This window comes from Mus caroli, unplaced genomic scaffold (assembly GCF_978045245.1).
Source record: "Mus caroli unplaced genomic scaffold, Mus_caroli_1 scaffold_9, whole genome shotgun sequence".
NCBI lineage: Eukaryota > Metazoa > Chordata > Mammalia > Rodentia > Muridae > Mus > Mus caroli.
In genome coordinates, this window is record NW_028227264.1 from 21,795,312 (window position 1) to 21,817,467 (window position 22,156).

Genomic DNA, 22,156 nt, shown 5'->3' on the forward strand with positions numbered 1-22,156 from the left:
TTGGAACCAGAACGTCCCCCCTCTCCCTCTCCTTCTCTTTCCTCCTGTCCCTTTTCAGGATTTAGGATTGAATGCTGGGCCTTGTGAGTGTCAGCTACATGTTCTACTTCAGAACTGAATCTCCATTCATCACTTTAGTTTTTTAAATTTTAAAACAGGCTCTAAGCTGCCCAAATGGCCTTAAGCTCACTATATAGCTGGTCTTGAACTTGTAGCCTTCCTCCCTCAACTTCATGAGTAGTTTTGATGGTTCTCTATTTTTTCTCTGAACCCCCATTCTTGTAGCTTTCCTGTGGTCCCTCTTAGTATTACCAATCTCCTTTTTCTTTCTGTTTTTACAGTAGTCTTCAATGCTCCTGCTTAGACGAGTCTCCCGGTAAACTCTTGCTTTGGCTTCCCCAAGAAGGTTGTGTTGTCAGCATAAGTTTAATAGGGTGATATCAAAGTTATCACAAATCTTCTTCACACATAATTCTTTCACCTTAACTCCCAGCAGCCCTAAGCAGCATACTAAACTCCAACCTTAGAGAACTCTGCACTCTTCAGAGTCTCAAAGCCTACCTGTATTCACGTCTTTATCTTTACGTATGCTGAAACACCCACCACCTCCCCACTGTATTCTTAGTAGATCTGATCCATCATTGAGAACTTACCAGAAATTCTCTTCTTTAAAAACTGCGCCTGACAACTCAACTCTCCCTGACTCAGAGAAGCATTCTTGCTTCTATTGCTCCCTAAGCATCTTTCTGTCAGCTGCAGTTGTGATATTGCTTTCTTTGCCCATCTTTCTTTTCTGCCAAGTATGAAGATCATGTCTTTTAGCCTTGGATCTTCTGTGTCTCACAGTGCCCTAAAATGCCTGAGTGAGATAGAAGTTAAGATCTTTCTTAAGTCTGAAGCCATGAGGCTCTTGGTGAATTTTCTGCCTGAATGCACAGATTGTAGGTTGGTTTTTCCCTATCTGTTGTTTATTATAATCACCATCCCCTCTACACACAAGATCATTATAAAATATCAATGAATTAGCCATTCAATAATTCCTTGCGCTCTGTTGACACAGCTGGCCTGGGCTGATGTTATTAACTTTGCGCCAGTCGGTTTGAAAACAGTCAAAACAGCGATTGCAACAACTTTGCATGAATGGGTCCAAGTTTAATAGTGAAAACAGGACCTTCCCGAGTTACACTTGAGGGAAACCTGAGACTGCGTCTGGGAAAGATATCGACAAAAACACCCCAATTCTGCTTCCAGTTTGCTCCAGAGAAATGTTTCCTGTCAGAAAGTGGGAGCACCTTGGCGGCTTCCTAATGGCCTTGAACACAGGTCTCTTCCACCGGACGATGGACCCAGTGTTCTAACAGAGGCACTCTGAGAGAGTAGGAGTCTGTCTTCTCTGAGGCAGGATGGCTAAGGAGGAAAGAGAAGAACTCAAAACTGGAGAAAGTCAGAGCTTTGGGTCCCAGAGGAACAACACATGCCACCTTTCCCCACCTCTCTCTCCGGATTCTCTTTTCATGGCCTCTCAGTTTCAGTTCATTGGCAGCTCTTGGAACCAGGGCTAGTGGAAAGGTGTGACTGGGTAAAGAACCATGCAAAGGGACTGTTTGAGCTCACTGGTTTTACCTAAGCTGCAACTTCACTCGCCTCCAAACTCCAGATCACTACAGATAATATCCCACAGGCATACACTGCATGGTACCCTCCAAGCCTGGCACCAGCAGGAACCTGGTATTATCTGGTGTCACCTCATCAAAGAGCAAAGGAAAGAGGCTGGCATCAGGCACTCAACAGAGGGAAATCCAACCAGGGCTCCTACCTGAGACCAAAGGCCTTTTTTCCAGAGCAGAGGTGGACATGGGGACAGAGACTCGCTCTTTGAGGAGGCTTTGAAGCCACCCTTTGGTAAACACGTTTCTTGTCCAAGCTCTTAGCACACAAACTATGCTGCCACCCACAATTCTCCCTCTACCACCCAGTAGAAAACCCCCAGGTGGGTGACTTTCCCTCATACCAAACATGCGGAGGACGCCCGTGGGGATGCCCATAACCACCCAGTACTGGGCTCTGGGGACCACATGGCTGGTTTCCCATCACCACAGAGCTGCTATGCTAAAGGGGTCTGCACTGAGTTTGAACTGGCATATTTGAAAAGTCTCTTTTTTCCTCTTCAAATAAAATATTTATGGCAGGAAATCAGGTTAGACATTCCTGAAACTAGCAAGGGTTTAAGAACACACTGTCCTACCTTCTCCTGACATGTAACAGCAGTTTAAGTTTTGAAGGAAGACCCTTTACATTTAACCTGAGCCCTTGGAGGAATGCAAACACCGCCTTTGGAGCCAGGCCTGTGGTAAAAGATTACCATATGTGAACCACATAAGGAAATTCCTCCTGGAAGCCAGAATTTATACTGCCCAGTGAGCTATGAATAGAAAGTTTGTGTCTGGTGATGAATATGGATAAAATACATCACTCATAGTCCAGGGCATGGCAAGCCAAATTGAAAACACATATTTTGGATCAGAGAATATTTTCAAAAATATATTTCAAAGAAAATAAACAGATCGCGTGTTCATTGCTTGAGGTTCTCGGCAGGAGAGAGATATTAGTAGTCTTTCTTTACAAATAATTTCTTCTCCTCTGTACTTCTCAGGCCAGAGGCAGACCCTCTTGGACAGAGCAGGCATCCCCCAGAGTGCAGCCTGAGTGGTTTTACTGGCAGGCATCATACCCTTTTCCTGTAAAAGACAAGGAGTTGAGTCTTTGAGTATGTGCAGAGAGGACCACGTGGTTTGGGCAGATATGTCCTATTAGGGTTGCTTTCCCATCAACCCAGAAAGATTCTGCAGGCTTCTGCATTCTTATGCTTTTGGTCTTTTCCCTTGCTAGATAATTTGCAAACATCACAATTACATCTGTATTAGTAATTATCAGTATGAAAAGGGAAAGTGCTTCATTCAGAGGTCTGGCCTGCCACCAAAACATAAAGAATTACATAGAAGACGTGAGTTCGAATACACTGTGTTTTGACAGTTAACATGCAATTATAATTCCTCCCTCTTCCTTCATGAACTCAATTCTCCATTGTTATCAATATATTCCCAAGGACTCATTCACTCACCTAACTCCTAACTCTTCCTTCCCTAGGTTGGACAGCTTATCGATCTGTCCTTATCCCTTTCTTTTTGGTCTCAATGCACAGCTGTCCTTCTCATTGCCAGGGGACACTGAGCATCAGTAGAGATGCGTCATTAACTTGATATACAATAAGCAGTCTGCAGCCGGGTCCTGGTTACAAATTCCATGTAATATGGACACTCTGTGTTTTTAATCAACTCTCCTACTCACTTCTCATCCTGAACTGCTTCCTGCGCAGTGTGTAACCCAAGCAACACACACTATAGAATGCGCTGTGGTAGTGGATTGGTTTCTGTACAAATATGGGACCTAAATAATATTCTAGAATTTAATCAGCACTCTGGAACATCATCTCATACAAACTGCTGCTGAAGTATACGTATGTCATGTCTGTTTTGTTTTTAGGAATTCTATACGGTGAGCCCACTGAATGCCACCATCTAAATTGAGGAGCCCATAAAGTGGGAAAAATGACAAGGGGGCTTTGTGTGCCCACTTCTAAGATTTGTTTCATACATGTCTTCTCTATGCATTGTTCTCTGGCTTCAATTATCTCGACTCAATGAATGACTCCTCCTGGACACTGATTAGCACAGAACAGAGTTGGTTCTTTATCCCAGCAAGGAATCTTATTTGAGCCAAACTCTGGCAGGGCTGCAGCAGAAGGAAGGGGTCAAGGGAGGACCAAAGAATAATTGCAAATTGTAGGGAAAAAGTCCATGGCAGCTTTATGGTAAATAAAAGTTTACTCATGATTCTGCACCAGCAGTTTTCAACCTTCCTGATGCAGTACCCTTAAATACACTTCCTTGTACTGTGGTGACCCCTATAGAATTATTTGTGCTGCTACTCCATAACTAAGTTTGCTACTGTTAGAAATCCTAATATAAATGCCTGCATTTTTCAATGGTCCTAGGTGATCCCTGTGAAAGGCTCATTTGACCTCCAAAGGGTCACAACCTACAGGTTGAACCACTGCTCTACATGATTATCAGCTTCTTGTCACTTCTATAATCATAACACCACACTCTATATTACCAGTTGCTGACTATTCTGTATGAACACATACAACATAAATTTGTGTACACTAGAACTAGAACTATAATTACATTGTTTTATAAATGGATTATTGCATATGGTAATGTGTTATTTTATAGTATTGTGAACTGTATTTTAAGTAGTAGCTCTTCTTCAGCATACATATTCTATGTCCCTTTGTAGACTTGGTGCCAGTTTCACCTACGCCAGATAGCTTGCAGTACATAGACAATATCTTTCAGCTTCTTTTGTGTTTTATGTAGCTAGTGGATATTTATAAAGGCCATTGAATGTGCTCACACCAATGCTAAGTGTCATGTGTCATGCTGGCTGCTGCTGAATTTGAAACGGAAGATGTGTGCCCTGGAGTTATGGCACATCAGTGCCCAAGGAACTATCTGTTTATTTTCTGTCTCCCTACTGGAAAGTAAGATGGATGTGAACAGAAGATTTTACTGCCAACTCCCAAATTCCGGGAACAGCATATTTAATGTAGTGGACAGTTAATAAATATTTGTTGAATGAATGAACCCTTAAAGATTAAGAAAGGGAAAGGAAGGGAAAAAAACCCTTTGAAGAGGAAGTAATTTCCTCATTTATATCTGTGTGTCCGTGTTTGGTCTACTGCAAACAAAGTGCTTTTCTCTCTGCTGGCCTAGATCCACTCTTTCTTGACATTAGTCTGTGACTGTGTTACCCAGCCTCTCATGAATGGTTGACCTACTTGGTACAATATTATTTTTTTGATAATGTGGTATTTTTGGAAGTCGTACATACCTGATAATATTTCTTATCCCTGACACTGATGTGGTGACTTAAAAAAAACACACCCCAAATATATACTCTTGTTGCTGAGGAATTTGCCAGTGTTTGACTAGGAAGCAAAGGAGGATGTTTTGATGGATTTAGGAGAGACGGCGAAGTAAATCATCCACGCTCCTCTCTCAACTCGACCCTGTTCTCTTACGTATAACAACCATGTCCATGTGTTCACATATGTGCACACGCATTCAGTGTGTATAAGTAGGCATTTAGCCATGGAAAACTATGGCATGTACCTCGGCTCACAAAGGGTAATGTTTCCAACAAACTTTTAGGAAAATTAATTAAGGAGCAAGTATCTTCCAAATTGCCTCAGGATGCGATGGAAAATAACCTCCATATGAACAATGGCTGCGCAGCTGGATGCAGATCCGTCTCCTCTGAGCTCTGTTTTTATGGGAGGAGAAGCCTGTCCAGGGGACCCTAGAGAAGGCTTTCGCTTCTCGCTCACCATTATTTATACTTGATAGGACATTTTGTGAAAAACACTCCATGTTTTGTAAACCTCTGTAAATGCTGCTGGCTTTGTAGTGGTTCCAGAAATGTCATGGGCACATTTAGGATCAGAATGACAACCAAGCAGCCACCTTACTAATACTACTGTCTCCTCCCTGGCTTGAGAGAGCACTTGAAATCAGGAGTGCTGTCTTAGACTGAAGAAGGTTTTGAAGCCAGTCACAGTCATCCAATATGCATAGATTGTGTATTGATAGAGTCCATCTCTCATTCTCTCTTCTTCAACATCTCTCTTCCCCCACAATCCTTTTTTCCAACTTTTTTGTATGTGGTGTTTGGTATGTGTGGTGTGTGTGTGTGTGTGTGTGTGTGTGTGTGTGTGTGTGTTATCTGTGTGTATGCACATGTGTATACTTGTGTGTACATTGTGTTTATATGTGTATGCATATATGTACTTGGATGTGTATATGTGTGTATGTATGCATATGTATGTATGTGTGTGTTGTATGTATGGCATATGTGTATACATGTGTGTATATAATGTGTGTGTGTGTATGTATGTTTGGTGTGTGTGTGTGGCATGTGTCATATATATACATGTATATATTTGTGTGTATATGTATGTTTGTGTGTGTGTGTATAATACACCCTGAGTCTACTTAGTGCAGCTTGCTTACACATAGATCCAGGATCATCCACTGGTTCATGGATAGTCCCTTGAACACCACAACCTTGAGGAGAGCTAGCTCTACCTCTCCCAGCTGCTATCATTTGCCGATGGTGCCTCCTCTAGGGTTATGGATTTTCTTCACCTCCCATCTTCATGCTGGCATTTTTGTCTGGTGTCCAATCTTGTTCAGGTTTCATGCTTGCTGTCACAACTATTATGAGTTCATGTGCACTTGCCCACTTGTGTCCAGAAAAAAAATGTTTTGTTGTAGTCATCCATCTGCCAACAATCTCTTATCTTCGAGAGTTCGGGAAGCAGCTGTGTTACAGATGTCCGGGTTAAGGGCTGAGCCCTCTAAGTCTTTTATTCTCTGCATGTAGACCAGTTGTGGGTCTTTGTGCTAACCATCATCATGCTAAACAAACAAATAAATACACAAAGCATTTCCATCATGATCAAGAGGAAGGACATCAATGCCCACTGCCAGCTGTCTTGTTCATCACAGTGGCCGAAGGCTTGGCTAGAACAGCACGTGAAGGAAATAAAGGGGAAACAAAGAGGAAAGGAAGAGAATGAAGTATCCTTGTTTACTTCTTGCAGGATAAATTGCCTTGTCTATGGCAGTGAATAGTTACAGTAACACATGGCTTGATCAAAAATGTCTTTTAGCATCAAAAGATGTCAATATTTCACCAATTATGAAAATAATGTTAGGTGATATTTGGATTATGTAGTTGAAGAAAGGATTTTCCTTTAAAAAAAAAGTCAAAATATCTAGTCCAAAATGTGTATTGTGTAGGTACCACATGGTTTGTGACATTGGAACTCAGTCATTCCATCAAGTATGCTTTTTACAAAAAAAAAAAAATGGCTGCTTGCCAGATAACTCAGACTATATAAGCTACTCACTGCATTTGCCATGCCATCGCATCTGTCTCCTGTCAGGAGCAAAACTATCCCAGAAGGAGGCACTTATGCCCTTGGCTTCTACTATCATATCATTAAGACAGTGGGTCCAAGGAGCTGAGCCTCCTTTGTAAGAGTTGCATACTGCAGGTATGCAGACTGGAGCTCCAATGGCACTCTCGAAAGGAGCTTATGTCTGAGGAAGACACTCCACACCACGCTGACAAGTTTTCACACTTTAATAGATTGGGGAGAAAATAATGATGGTCCATTGAAGTGTGGGGCTGTATCTTAACCAAGGTTACTTAGTTATCAGTGTCTGTGGCCTCTATTTAAATCTAACCCCTTGACAGGATCCCAGAAGTGGATGTGGGAATCTTTGAGCCTCTCTATCTGCTCCTTTCTCAATGTGACACATGCAGTAAACCTCCTCTTTCTTCCTGCCTCATTGCTTACCACTCTAGTTGGCATATTAAAGATGAGTGGCAGAGCATCACTTGCAGGGATCACCAGGGCTCAGACTCTAAAGCTAACTCTCCAGTCATCTCCGTGCTGCCCTTATATCCTCTGTGCTTTTCCCTCTGGGAAATTCTCTTCTATGTTTAGAAATAGATTATGTCATCAAGCTAATTGAAATTAGAGCTTTCAAATGGGACATTTTAAAAATAATTTATCATTTTATAAACTTAAAGATAAATTTTAAATGTTTTTGTATAAGAAAATCAAGACCTCCCAAATAGCCACTAAACTGTAAACATCAAAGCAGCAGGAAGAGTGGGAATCTTGTCTGTCTCATATTATCTAGGGTTCCACATAATGTCTGGCATGCAGGAGTTGTGGGGCAAATGCATTCTAATAGACAGGAACATAAGGGATATGTTGTAACAGAAAAGTTAGTTCAGGGAGGCACCATAGCCATGAGGCATGCCAAACTCAAGCTGTATTAACCAGGCATATTACCCTTCAAGGAAATGATGCAAGGTGCACACACACACACACACACACACACACACATACACACACATGCATACACACACACACACATGCATACACACACACATACATGCATACACACACACACATACATGCATACACACACACACACACACTCAATCCCTAGATGAAAACCCCACCCCAAATTCTAGATGTACATTAGATGTCCACACGAGTTGAAGGCATTTACAAATCAGAACTCAGTACTCTGAGTCAGACGCAGCCCACATGGTTGCTTTGAGCCTTTCAAATGTGCAAAACAAACACAATTCTCCTCTTTGGGATCCGGAAAAGACCTGAAGAATCTACTTCATTTCAGGGGCCAATTTTTATGTATTACTCTCAAGTAACAGTATTGAAAATAGTGTCCACAGATAGGACAAGATTACACACAAATCCAGAAAGCTCACACACAAAGCAAGCATACCTACAGTGCAGGAAGCTCTCACACAGATGCCCCAAGTTGATACATAAATTAATATACAAATGAAAAAGAAGAAACTGGTACAAAATGGATCATTTTTGGAGTTGTCTTAGTTAAGGTAATTGTTGCTGTGGTTAAACTCAATGACCAAAAACAAGCTGGAGGAAAGGGTTATTTTTGTTTACATGCCTACAACACTGACCATTATGGAAAGACGTGAGGACAGGAACTCAAACATGGCAGGAACCTGGAGGGGGGAGCAATGAAGAGGCCATGGGGGAGTGCTGCTTACACTGGCTTGCTTCCCATGGCTTGCTCATCCTGCTTTCTTATAGAACTTAGGACCACCAGCCCAGGGGTGACCCTACTAACTACAATAGGCTGGCCCAACCGCAAATATTCCACCAGAGAACTCCTAAACCTGATAAACAACTTCAGCAAAGTGGCTGGATATAAATTTAATTCAAACAAATCAGTAGCCTTCCTCTACTCAAAGGATAAACAGGCTGAGAAAGAAATTAGGGAAACAACACCCTTCACAATAGTCACAATAGTCACAAATAATATAAAATGCTTTGGTGTAATTCTAACCAAGTAAGTGAGAGAGATCTGTATGACAAGAACTTCAAGTCTCTGAAGAAAGAAATTGAAGAAGATCTCTGACGATAGAAAGATCTCCATGCTCATGGACCGGCAAGAATAATATCTATAGATTGGTGAAAGCAATCTATAGATTCAATGCAATCCCCTTCAAATATCTAACTCAATTCTTCATAGAGTTAGAAAGAGCAATTTGAAAATTCATCTGGAATAACAAAAACAAAAAAAACCAAAAGCAAAAACTATTCTCACCAATAAAAGAACTTGTTGGGAAATTCACCATTCTTGACCTCAAGCTGTATTACAGAGCAATAGTGATACAACTGTATGGTATTGGTACAGAGACAGGCAGATAGATTAATGCAAAAGAATTGAAGACCCAGAAATGAACCTTATGTCCATCTTGCTGAAAGCAATCTACAGATTCAATGTAATCCCATCAAAATTCAAACTTGCACCTATCGTCACTTGATTTTTGATAACAGAGCTAAAACTATCCGATGAAAAAAGACAGCATTTTCAACAAATAGTGCTGGTTCAACTGGAAGTCAACATATAGAAGAATTCAGATCAATACATTCTTATCTCCTTATACAAAGCTCAAGTCCAAGTGGATCAAGGACCTCCACATAAAACCAGAGACACTGAAACTAATAGAAGAAAAAGTTGGGGAAGATCCATGAGCACATGGGCACAGGGGAAATTTCCCTGAACAGAACATCAATGGCTCATGCTCTAAGATAACCAATGGACAAATCAGATCTCATAAAATTGCAAAGCTTCTGTAAGGCAAAGGACACTGTCAGTAAGACAAAACAGAAACCAGTAGACTGGGAAAAGATCTTTACCAATCCTACATCTGATAGAGGGTTAATATCCAATATATACAAAGAACTCAAGAAGGTAGATTCCAGAGAACCAAATAACCCTATTAAAAATGGGGAACAGAGCTAAATAAAGAATTCTCAACTAAGGAATATCAAATGGCCAAGAAGCACCTAACGAAATGTTCAACATCTTTAGTCATCAGGAAAAAGTCACAAATCAAAAGAACCCTGAGATTCCACCTAACACCAATTAGAATGGCTAAGAGCAAATCCTCAGGTGACAGCAGATGTTGGAGAGGATGTGGAGAAAAAGGAACACTCCTCCCCACCATGTCACAGGGGCACGTGTTCCACTATGTTCATAGCAGCCTTATTTGTGATAGCCAGAAGCTGGAAACAACCTAGATGTCAACGATAGAAGAATGGATACAGAAAATGTGGTTCATTTACACAATGGAATACTACTCAGCTATTAAGAATGAGGGCATCCTGAGTTTTGCAGGCAAATGGGTGGAACTAGGAAATATCATCCTGAGTGAGGTAACTCAGATCCAAAAGGACATGCATGGTGTGTACTCACTAATAAGTGGATGTTAGCCTAAATAAATAAATAAATAAATAAATAAATAAATAAAAACAATAAAGTACAGAATACCCAAGATAAAGTCCTCAGAACTCAAAAAGGTCAACAAGCTGATGTGCCCAAGTGAGGACACCTCAGTCCCACTCAGGAGAGAGAAGAAAGCTATCACAAGTGGGGAGGAAAGGAGGGACCTGGGAAGGAAAGTGGATGGAGGCAGGGAGTGGGAGGGAGAGGGAAACCTGATCTGGTACTGGGTAAGGGAAAAGGTCTGAAGTCCTGAGGGCCAGCAGAAAGGGTGGAAACAGGTAACCTCTGGAAATAGGAGGTTGGGAGAACCCTTCAGAATGCACCAGAGACCTTGGAGGTCAGAGACTCTCAGGACTCAAAGGGAGGGGACCTTAGATGAAATGCCCGACAGTAGGGAGAGGGAACTTATAGAGCCCATATTCATCAGGAAGACAGGGCATCAAGTGAGAAATGGGGTTGCCATCCTACAGTCACAATTCTGACCCATAATTGTTCCTGCCTGAAAGAATTACAGGGATGTAAATGGAGAAAAGTAAGGTCCAGGGACAGGCCCAAAGTGTGATCCAGCTCAAGGGGAGGTCCCAAGGCCTGACAGTATTACTGAGGCTATGGAATGCTCACAAAGGCGACCTATTATGACTGCCCTCCAAAAGACCCAACAAGCAGCTCAAAGAGTCAGATGCAAATCTGCGCACCCAACCAATGGACAGAAGCAGCTGACTCCTGTTGTTGAATTAGGGAAGGCTAAAAAAAGCTGAGGAGAAGGGTGATCCTGTAGGAGGACCAGCAGTCTCAATTAACTTGAACCCCTGAGGTCTCTCAGATACTGGAACACCAACCAGGCAGCACACACTAGCTGATATGAGGTCCCCAACACACATACAGTAGAGGACTTCTGGGTCTGTGTTCACTCAGAGATGATGCACTTTAACCCTCAAGAGACTGGAGGCCCAGGGAGTTTAGAGGTCAGGTGAGGTGGGAGGTGGGGACATCCATGTGTAAACAGATGGGTGGGGAGGAGGTATGGAATATGGAAGAGTCAGAGGGTGGATGGGAGGGATAAAATATGGAGTGTAAAAAATAAATTAATTAATAAAAAAGTTGCTGTATAATGCAAACCAGATGTGTGCTTCAAAGTGAAATCAAAACTGTGAACTAGGGAATATAGAACATTCTCTTTGGACATAGAGAACTAAGGTTTAATTTTCAAACAATATTGATTCTTTGGTAGTTTTAAGCAATCAGTGGGAGGTGAATTGGGGCAGAATTCAGAATAGATGAGGAAGGAGGATCATATAACACCCCTCTTTTTTAGCTTTAAGAGGGAGTACTTGTGCTAGTACCTAAAAGACCTCCAGGAACCCTGTACTGGCTAGTTTTGTGTCAACTTGACACCGCTGGAGTTATCACAGAGAAAGGAGCTTCAGTTGAGGAAATGCCTCCATGAGATCCAACTGTAAGTCATTTTCTCAATTAGTGATCAAGTGGGGAGGGCCCCTTGTGGGTGGGACCATCTCTGGGCTGGTAATCTTGGGTTCTATAAGAGAGCAGGCTGAGCAAGCCAGGGGAAGCAAGCCAGTAAAGAACATCCCTCCATGGCCTCTGCATCAGCTCCTGCTTTCTGACCTGCTTGAGTTCCAGTCCTGACTTCCTTGGTGATGAACAAGCAGTATGGAAGTGTAAGCTGAATAAACCCTTTCCTCCCCAACTTGCTTCTTGGTCATGATGTTTGTGCAGGAATAGAAACCCTGACTAAGACAAACCCTTTCAGAATTCCCTCTTCTCTCTCTGAGAGAAGTGTAGTGAGTGAGTTTATGTCTATTGTTCCTTGAATCTGGTCAAGGGCTTGTGATAACCCAAATCAACATAGTTCCTGGGGATGATGAAGTACAGCTTCAGAGGCTAACTCATCAGGACTGGCTTGTCCACTAAGCATGCTTGCACTCAGAGCTCTGCCTCTAGAAATGGGAAGGACACATGGAGAGGTCGCATGTCATTCTGGCTGATAACTTCTGCTAACCAATGAGCAGAAAACAGGTCTCATATAACAGATGCATGAGTGAAAGGGCCACACACTCTTTGGTTTTTCAAGTCCCAGAATTGTGGGAAATGTCCTTCTGCATGGTGAAAATTCAGGAACAACAGAGATTGAGAGAGGTAATAAATACTGTTTTAAGTCAGTATTTTTCAACCTGTAGGTTGCAGCCCATTTGGCAAACTTTTGTCTCCAAAAATATTTAGATTATGATGCATAACTGTAGCAAAATTACAATTATGAAGTAGCAAAGAACATAATTTTATGGTTGGAGGTCAACACAACATGAGGAACTGTATCCAAGGGTTGCAGCATTGGGAAGGTTGGGAATCTTTAAATCGTGTCTTGCTGTAATTGTTTTCATACAATACTGGGAATCAATGTGTTACTTTGTAACTAGTTTCTCTTACCTTTCAATGCATTCTTTAGTTCTATGAATGGATTTATGCTTATCCTTTACATCTGAAATATATTTTCCACTTGAGTTCATATTTGTGAGATATTCATGTTTCTACCTAGCTGAATTAATCTATTTTCACAGGTAGCCTCCTGTTTGGAGAGATAAATTTATTGATTGATGTTTAAATTTGATAAAAGTTTATTTTTCATAACACTGATGTTAAAAACAGCAGCAACTCTTTATGGTACAGGTCTTATCAATAAGCAGTAGAGCAACTCTTTGACACTGGAAAACTTCGATGTAAAATCCAGTATGTGGTTAGTTTGTAGACATTTTTACAAACTATAGTTATTCTTTATGTGCCGTGTGTCACAATACCATAACTTTTCTCTTGGGAATATTACTCAAATAGATTTCTGCTGACTTTTGTCCTGTTGTCAACCATGGAAAGGGATGTTCTCAAATCCTTTGTTCTTTGGAAAAACCATCTCTTTTCCTCAAGCATCCGGTGTTTCTTGGAAAATGTCTCCCTTGGTTAAATTTCGTTTGGAATTAACATGTCTTCTTTATTGACTCCACTTGTCTTATTCAGTAAATACCCTCAGACCCATATTATCTGATGTATTAAAGTAGCTTCCATATGTTTATTTAAAACAATTTTTATTAGACATTTTCTTCATTTACATTTCAAATGCTATCCCGAAGTTCCCCTATACACTCTCTCTGCCCTGCTCCCCAACCCACCCACTCCTGCTTCTTGGCCCTGGTGTGCCCCTCTACTGGGGCATATAATCTTTGCAAGGCCAAGGGCCTTTCCTCCCAATGACGGTCAACTAGGCCATCCTCTGCTACATATGCAGCAGCTAGAGACACAGCTCTGGGGGCTACTGGGTAGTTCATATTGTTGTTCCTCCTATAGGGTTGCAGACCCCTTCAGCTCCCTGGGTACTTTCTCTAGCTCCTCCATTGGGGGCCCTGTGTTCCATCTAATAGATGACTGTGAGCATCCACTTCTGTATTTGCCAGGCACTGGCATAGCCTCACAAGAGACAGCTATATCAGGGTCCTTTCAGCAAAATATTGCTGGCATATGCAATAGTGTCTGCATTTGGTGGTTGATTATGGGATGGATCCCTGGGTGGGGCAGTCTCTGGATGGTCCTTCCTTCAGTCTTAGCTCCAAATTTTGTCTCTGTAACTCCTTCCATGGGTATTTTGTTCCTCATTCTAAGGAGAAATGAAGTATCCGCACTTTAGTCTTCCTTCTAGAGTTTCATGTGTTTTGTAAATTGTATCTTGGGTATTCTAAATTCCATTTGTTTATTTAATTATTATTTTCCAATATATATTTTATTTTCTTGTGAGTTTTAATCTTGTGTGTATATTATAGCTGTAGTTACCAGATACAGCTAGATTTACTTAAATAAAAATTTATCTCTATATTGGAAAATTACTGTTTTAATCTGTATTATACATTTAGGTTTATGTCTACTTTATTATTTATATTTTATACCTCTTTATAGCATGTCATATATTTATCTGTCATTTTTTAACTAAAGCTTGTTATAAATGTTTTATGTAGTGAATCAACTTAAAACTTTTTAGACACTTTTTTATTTATTTTTGTCTGTACGCAACTCTCTGTATTTACATGTAGGCTCATGAGCCACAGCTTATCTGTGGAGGTCAGAGGATAGCCTGCTGGAGTCTGTAATCTTCTTCCAAAATGTCCTAAGGTTGAACTGAGATGGCAAACCCCTTTACCCTCTGAGCCATCTCACTAAGTTACTTCTGAAAGGCTTATAACTTTATCCTGATATTTATTTTCTTAAACACCTGTTGGATTTTGTTGTACTTTTCCAAATCCTAACTGTGTTGTTTCTCCAAATGAGCTCTGGTAATTCAGTTGTGTACAGGTTTTCTTGATGCATTTTCTAATCTGTACCAAATTTTAAAAATAAACATCATTGGAGGATACTTTACATAGTTATTATAGTCTTGCATATTGTTGAAATGGATACTTAAGGGCTCTTTGGAAAATCAGTTGGATGGTGTTTTGCTGGGGCAAACTAATACAGTGGACACAGGTGAAAGACTAAGGCAGACTGGTGAAGGAATGTTTCACTGAGCAGACACAGGAGAGAGGATGTTCTGCTAAAGCAAGCACGTGAAAGGACACGTGATGAAGGATTCTTTACTAACAACATGCATGTATTTGTCCTCCTTACACTGTGTAGTTGAGCTGCATTTGCCAGGACTCCAAAGAAAGAAACACACCAAAAAACTTCTGGTGGTGTGCTGCAGTTTGTTACTGCTTCCAATGACTCAGGCTGATTGGATGCACTTGCTGAGGCAAGACCCGTGCTAAAGCAAGGCATGTGTAGGACACGTGATGTTTGGAGGGTATAAATAGGTCTCCATGGAGTGACAGAGACAGATCTTGGCTTTCTGGTACAGTTGGCTGTGCAACACTTGTGGGTCTCTCCTCTATGCAGCTCTTCCCTTTCCTTAGAGAAGCACAGCAGAGAACTTCTGCTGTTCTGGCTGGTCCTTCATGCTGACTAGAGCTGAGGCTAAGGCTTGGCTGTCTGTGCTAGGTTGTGTCACCACTCCTGATTCGTGTTTGTTATCCCTACTCTACCAAACTTCACTGCTGGCGTATCTGTGAAGTGTTTGTGAGTGAATGGAGCTGCCACTGCTAACCTGTGCACTGAACTGCTGATTTCCCTACAGCACAGATGGGAGTTGCCCCAAAGAGCCTTTCTAAACAGGTTCACTTTCCCTGTATCCTTTCTTTTCCACTACTTCTGGTGGGCAGTGGGCTACAAGGGAGGTTAAAGTGTTTAAGAACCATCATTGATAATAAAGATTAAAGTTACATATTATTTTATATATTATTTGCATATGTTATATGCAACATGTTAATAAACATATGCAATATGATAAAGCTCACCTATTGCAAGTACATGGTTATCTCTTCTTTCGATTCTTCTTTTGCTAACATAATATTTTTATTGACTGTTTACCTTGATTCCTTTTTAATGCTTTTTTGATATTTAATGGTTATATCTAGGTGAGGTTTTCTTTTAATTTTTCATAATTGGGACCTAACTGGATTCTTACGTCATGAGTTATTATTTTTCAGTTTCAGAAAAGTAAGAACTCTTTTATCTCCTCAGGAAAACTGATTCTGGGTCACTAGTCTAACAGACGCTAAGTTTTCTTTATCCTCCATGCCTCTGAAATCTTCCCTCAAAGGTTCTAGTTCTTGAGTCCATACTTGATTTTCAGGATTTTGTTTTTCAGATTTATATTCTAATGAATGAAAGATCACTTTAGCTTTAGTATTTACTGTTGCCCGCTTACAGCCATTCCTTTATTGTTTTCTAGACACTCCATCTTTACCTTTGGAAATTGTGCTTCGTACTTCTTTCATCCTTCCTCAAATTCTATTTTTATATATTTTATTATTATTTTCAAAGGAGAAAGTACATCCTTTCATATTAAGTCTATAACGTTACCAGATAAAAGCCTGGTGTCATAGTGGCATGCTCTCTCACTCTGTGTATTGTATTCTGTTTTACTGGTTTTAACTACAATTTTTTTGGAGTGTTACCTAGGGGATTGAGCTCTAGCTTTTGGAGTTCCTCCAGAGACGATTGTGGATTTGTTGCTAGGGATACAGTTAGCCCATTGCCATCTTAGGGTCTTGGTTCGAAAACTCCTCAGGGGACCTACACAGTAGAAAACTGCCTTGGGAGCCCGCACAGTACCGAACCTTTCGTACAACCTCTCAAGACACAGGTCCCCACCCACAAGGAGCACCAAGGCTCGTGAGCTGCATCTCTTTGCAGCCTCAGAATACATGGACGCACTTTCCCTTCTAGTTCAAATTCCCCTGAAAGTACAGCATGTATTTTTATATGTTGACAATGTTGATTAGCCCGTGAGTTTTATATTCTGCCTTTTTGCGCCATGAAGCCACAGAAGCAAGTACAAAGTCCAGATTTTACTGAGGACATTTAACCCTCAAACCGAATCCAGCTCGCCACTCTAGTTCTGTCTCATCCAGAAGCTGACGTTTGTTCACGATTGGCTTTACTGTCTGGTTATTTGAACTTTTGTCTTATCCATCCTTTAGGGTTTTCAGTAGGAAGCCCGTAAGAAGTTAGCTTAGTCCACCATACTGCCATAATCAATAGTTTGTTCTATAGATATTTTTACATCTAAAACATGAGCTGCGACCTCAGAAAAATATATAACTACTTCACTATCCCTGTCAGCTTAGGCATCAGTACTTCCTGTATGCATTCGCTTCGTGCAGGAGGCAAGTTACTTAACCTTTTTTCTTATTTAATGTGAAAATCATCCCAGTGTCTAAGTCATATGGTGGTTGTGGCGTTTGAGTGAATGAATCTACATAAAATATCAATGTGCATGGCATGATGCTAAGTACTAACAGGAGACTAGATGCTGTCATTTTTTTATTCCCTGCCCAGGAAAGGGCACATGCAGCTAGTAAGCTCTTTATCAAGGGCTAGTCATGCTCCACTCAAAGAGACTCATCCACTCAATGATTGGAATTATTCAAAATAACCAAAAGTGCAAATATCATTGGAAAGATAGTTGTGTATACTAAAAAAAAAAAATGTCAACAACCTCTACAAGTCATTTAAGGAAGATGGCAAATGCATGCATAGTGTGCATCCAAAAATCAGTAGAAACAGTAAACAATAGCTATAGTTCATATTTTCTGAAAGTTGAACTAAAGAACTAATGCTGGAGAGTTAACATCTTATACTGAGCAGTGGTACCCAGGATCTCTGGACATCTGTAAGTCCTAAATAAATAACAAGTGTGTGTGTGTGTGTGTAGCATTTTCTTTCTTAAGGTTTGAAGTGAATCTTTAATGGATGAGAGGTGATTTAGGGGCTGTATCTCTGAGAGCAGAGAGCTGTTCATTTGCAGGCCTGGGACAAACTTGTGTGGCTTGAATTTTCATGTTCCCACAGTGTTATGGGAACACAAATTAGCCTTAGCCTGGAAAAATGACTCTCTGTCATTCTCTGGACCTGTGCATCTTCAGGACATGGGCAGCCAGCACAAACAGGCATCATCAGATTCCTTTCCATCACCCATGAAAGAGTGGCCTCATTGAGGATGGCTCTCCAACTCTGAGAAAGGCTTCATTCACCCATCACTGCCTCGGCCTCCCGCTGACTTCTTGCTTTGACCTTGCAAGGGCTGCAGACAATCAGCAAAGGAATGTGTTTGTAAACATGGCTTTCAGACAGTCCTTCTTTGGTGAAAAACCAAAGGGACCTTTTGGACCCTTCCTCTGGCTTAGGGGAGTTGTAGAAGGTGGCATTTAAAATGTCATCTACCTTTTCCCCCATTAATTAATTAATTACTTAATTAATTCATTTATTCACTTTACAACCCCATCTCAGCCCCCCAAGTTCCCTCTCACAGAGTCCCTCTCCTCCCCCTCCCCTTCATATCTGAGAAGTGGGAGGCCTCCCTGGTTACCAACCCTCCCTGGCAACTCAAGTCACTGCGGGACCAGGCACATCCTTTCCCACTGAGGCCAGACAAGACAGTTCAGTTATGATCCCCAAGCAGAAAACAGGGTCAGGGTAAGCCCCTGCTCCAGTTGCTGGAGAACCAGCATAAAGACCAAGATGCATATCTGCCACACACATACGCGCGCGCGTGCGCGCGCGCGCACACACACACACACAGAGTCATCTGCTGTAACATAAGGCTTTCTTAAATTTACTTACATATGCAATCATATTCAACCTATGGTGTTCATTAACATGAGCTCAGATCTATCTTTTTAATAAGAGGTGCCACAATGTTAAGAGATGAGAAAGATCTGAGATTAATTGATCTCTCTCTTCATACAAAGTGTGCCTTACTTATGATACCATGAGTCATAAATCAGTAACAGAATGTTTATAATGTGAAACTACTTGAATATTTTCATAACTGTTCACATTATCCAACTCTTCTGAAGACATTTCTTTTAAAGAATAATGAGATCAAATGACCTGTTAGCTATTATAAAGAGAAATTTACACTAAAGAATATAGAATGTGAGACAAATCAGAACTTAGGGAAACAAAAATTTATTATTAACATTATTATGAATGTTAAAAAATTTATAGATTTAGGGTATGTAAAATGTGAAGTAACATAATTTCAGCAAGAAAAAACTCTGCATGTTCTCTCTTAATTAGCCAATAGTGTGTGTGTGTGTGTGTGTGTGAGTAAATGAATATGTGTGTACAATATAACATGTAGAGAAGAGAATAAAAATGCTGAAGATTAAGGGACGAGGAAGGACTCAGTGTAGTTTATGGACATGAGTTATGAAAGAAGGTATAAAATCATTGTTTTTCTAGTCCCAGTTGTCCTGGAGTTTCCATTCTCAGTGGTGGGCAAGGGCATGAATATATTTAGCAGTACAAACATAACATACATATGAAGCTGCATGCTTGTATTCTGAGTGCCTGCTCTGATTGTATAAGAATTCACTGAAATGAATATGCTTCAGATGTGGTTAATTTCAGTGGTAATACCCTTTCTTAAACCTTGAAAAAAATATAAAAATAAAAAAGTATATGATTAAGAATTTAAGGAAAATTAAGTATAGCTTAAGTACACAATAAAGTATAATATTACTTATTCAGTATACTATAAAACATAATAATATATATTATTTTGCTTGACTTACCATTTTACACTAGCATGATAGAAGACGTTATATCTTATAGCTCATTATGGTTGGAGTTTCAAACTTGGTATCTTGAAGGCCAGGAGAGAGGTACCCGTGGAGATGCGAGCACTCCCTCAGAGGTGTCTGATGTAGTCTCAGGCAGAGGACTGGATGATGCATAATGTTTTTATTTTATTACTTTTACTTTAAGTTTATGTGAATATGCATACACGTGTGTTTGTGCATCCCCCCCCCCCCCCGTCTCTCTGTCTCTCTCTGTCTCTCTCTTTCTGTGTGTGTGTGTGTGTGTGTATCTCTGTGTTTACTTGCAGAGCCAGAAAAGGTCATCAGACCTCCCTGGAGGTGAAGTTACAGGTGGTTGTGAGCTACCTAACATGTTTAGCAAGCTTTCTTAACCAGTGAGCCATATCTCCAGTTCCAAACCCTAATGGAATTTTATATAAATTAATAGATTGCATAGCACATGTTAATAGGTTAAAAGTACAATCAAGAATGGTTGGGCCCAATCATACAGAAGAGATGGAGTCAAACTAAGGTATGGGGGAGCTATTTTAGTTTTATTCCATTTAACCTTGTTATTAGCATAAAGAAACCTCTAGGATGAAATAACAGAAATAGTTTTTATTCTGGACCATTTCACTAAAGGGAATGGCTGGCAAAGGAGTAATGTGGGTTGTAGACTACACACTACTGGTTAGCTGGATCTCCGGTCCCTAAGTTTAGGTTCTGTCTCCTAAGTCTAAATACGTATTAGAAAGAAATGCAAGTTTACAAATATTGACACGATAGTGAAGAAAACATTATCAGAGTTAGTTCTTCATAGCAACTTAGCTATGTAACTGTTGAAATCCCTTGTCCAGAAGAGGGAAGAGGCTCAGTTGGTAGAGTCCTTGTCTAACACATAAACAAGCTCTGAATGTGATGTGATCCCTCGCACCATGTCAATCACATGTGATGACACACACCCGTAATTCCTTTCCTCAGAAAATGGAGGCAGGAGGATCAGCAGTTCAAGGCCATTCTTGGCTAGTTAGTGAGGTGGAGGTTAACCTGGACGACGTGAGACTGTCTCTCAAGAATGTAAAAGTACACTTCTCATCATAAGTGAGCAGGCAGGGAAAAAGTCTCAAAACTCTGATGCTATGACAACAGGAAGGACAAACCCATACTCCCAGAGCAAGTACTCTTGGTTGAGATTCCTCTATTCAGTGACCTCCATGGTATTTAGGGGCCAGGACTGACTGCCTCATCAGGCGAAGATGGTGGTAAAATTCTACTACACATGTGCAATTGTGCATAAGCCAGTGCCCTGGCCACTCTTGTTCTATTAGTAATTTAACCCAAGAAAATTGTATTCAACACCTTTATGAGGTGAAATTTATATAATTTACTGAAATTATGACAATTTTACACTAACTCATATGCAATTTACATATAAATAACAATTCTATTTATAGAACATGTATATGTATGATTAAAATAGCATATAAATCTAAAGCACACATACAGACATCAGAATCATATAAATCTATTTATAGCATACACAGAAATATTGACTTAAGTACATCTTAAAGATATTTTTGTAATAGATTTCTTAATTAAAGCAAACACTTTTTATAAATTGACTATTGTTTCAAGGTTTAGAAGAAATTTCTAATTTGCCTTGTAAGTGAGTTGGACAAGGTTTAACTATCACCGAGTATTTCCTGAGATTCGCGTGACCTCAACAAGAAGTCTGTGGGCAATAACACAGATGTACATGGATCAGGTGGGCATGAGTCTGCTTTCATAGACTTCAACGGATCTTCTATTTTAATTATCTATGTGAATGAAAGAGATTTGTGTTAAGGGTTTCAAAGAATTGCTTCACAACTTTAAAGGTTTATGATGATGCTTTTCATTACATACGCACATTTGTTTCTGCCTGTCTGTACAAGCACATGAGTGAAAGGTCCTTGGAGAGACCAGGGGTGCTGGATCCCTGAGAGCTGGGGTTACAGGCAGTTGTGAGCCACCAGCTGTGGGTACTGGGAACTGGATTCCTGTCTTCTGGAAAAACAGGCCATGATTTTAAACAACTGAGACATTTTCCAACGCTCTTTACAACTTTAAATGCAAGCAAAGATGTGCACACTCTACATACAGTCCAGAGAATATTGGTGGAAGATGTTGTTTTCCTGGGGAGGGGAAATAACAACCCTATGTCCACCAGAAGTCTGCAGACTTGTTTGTAGTTGATCAATGACTTATTTGAAAAGGAACTGTTTCTGGGACCAGCACTATGACTGAGGTCCAATTTAGGAAAAGATCTTGCCCAGATGAACATTTCCACTTCAGGGAATAGTTGACTCACTTGGCTTCAAAACTTCAAATTATTTCATCACTAGCCATTTTGAAAAGGATTTACAGACACTGCAAGAATTACGGTTCAATAATTTTTACTTTCTGACCCCAAACACAAGTTTATAATAAGATACAGTCTCAAAAAAGATCTCT

The 22,156-nt window shown here is 40.5% G+C and overlaps 1 long non-coding RNA gene across 2 annotated transcripts in view; it reads left to right on the forward strand.

Annotated features, from left to right (window-relative positions):
• Window positions 1–11,768: 11,768 nt before the first annotated feature.
• The window catches only part of LOC147002593 (uncharacterized), a 56,737-nt gene continuing 46,349 nt past the window's right edge, over window positions 11,769–22,156 (forward strand). For both annotated transcript variants that reach the window (XR_015048376.1, XR_015048377.1), the window contains exon 1: window positions 11,769–11,940. This is a non-coding gene — a long non-coding RNA (uncharacterized LOC147002593). The remainder of the gene's footprint in view (window positions 11,941–22,156) is intronic.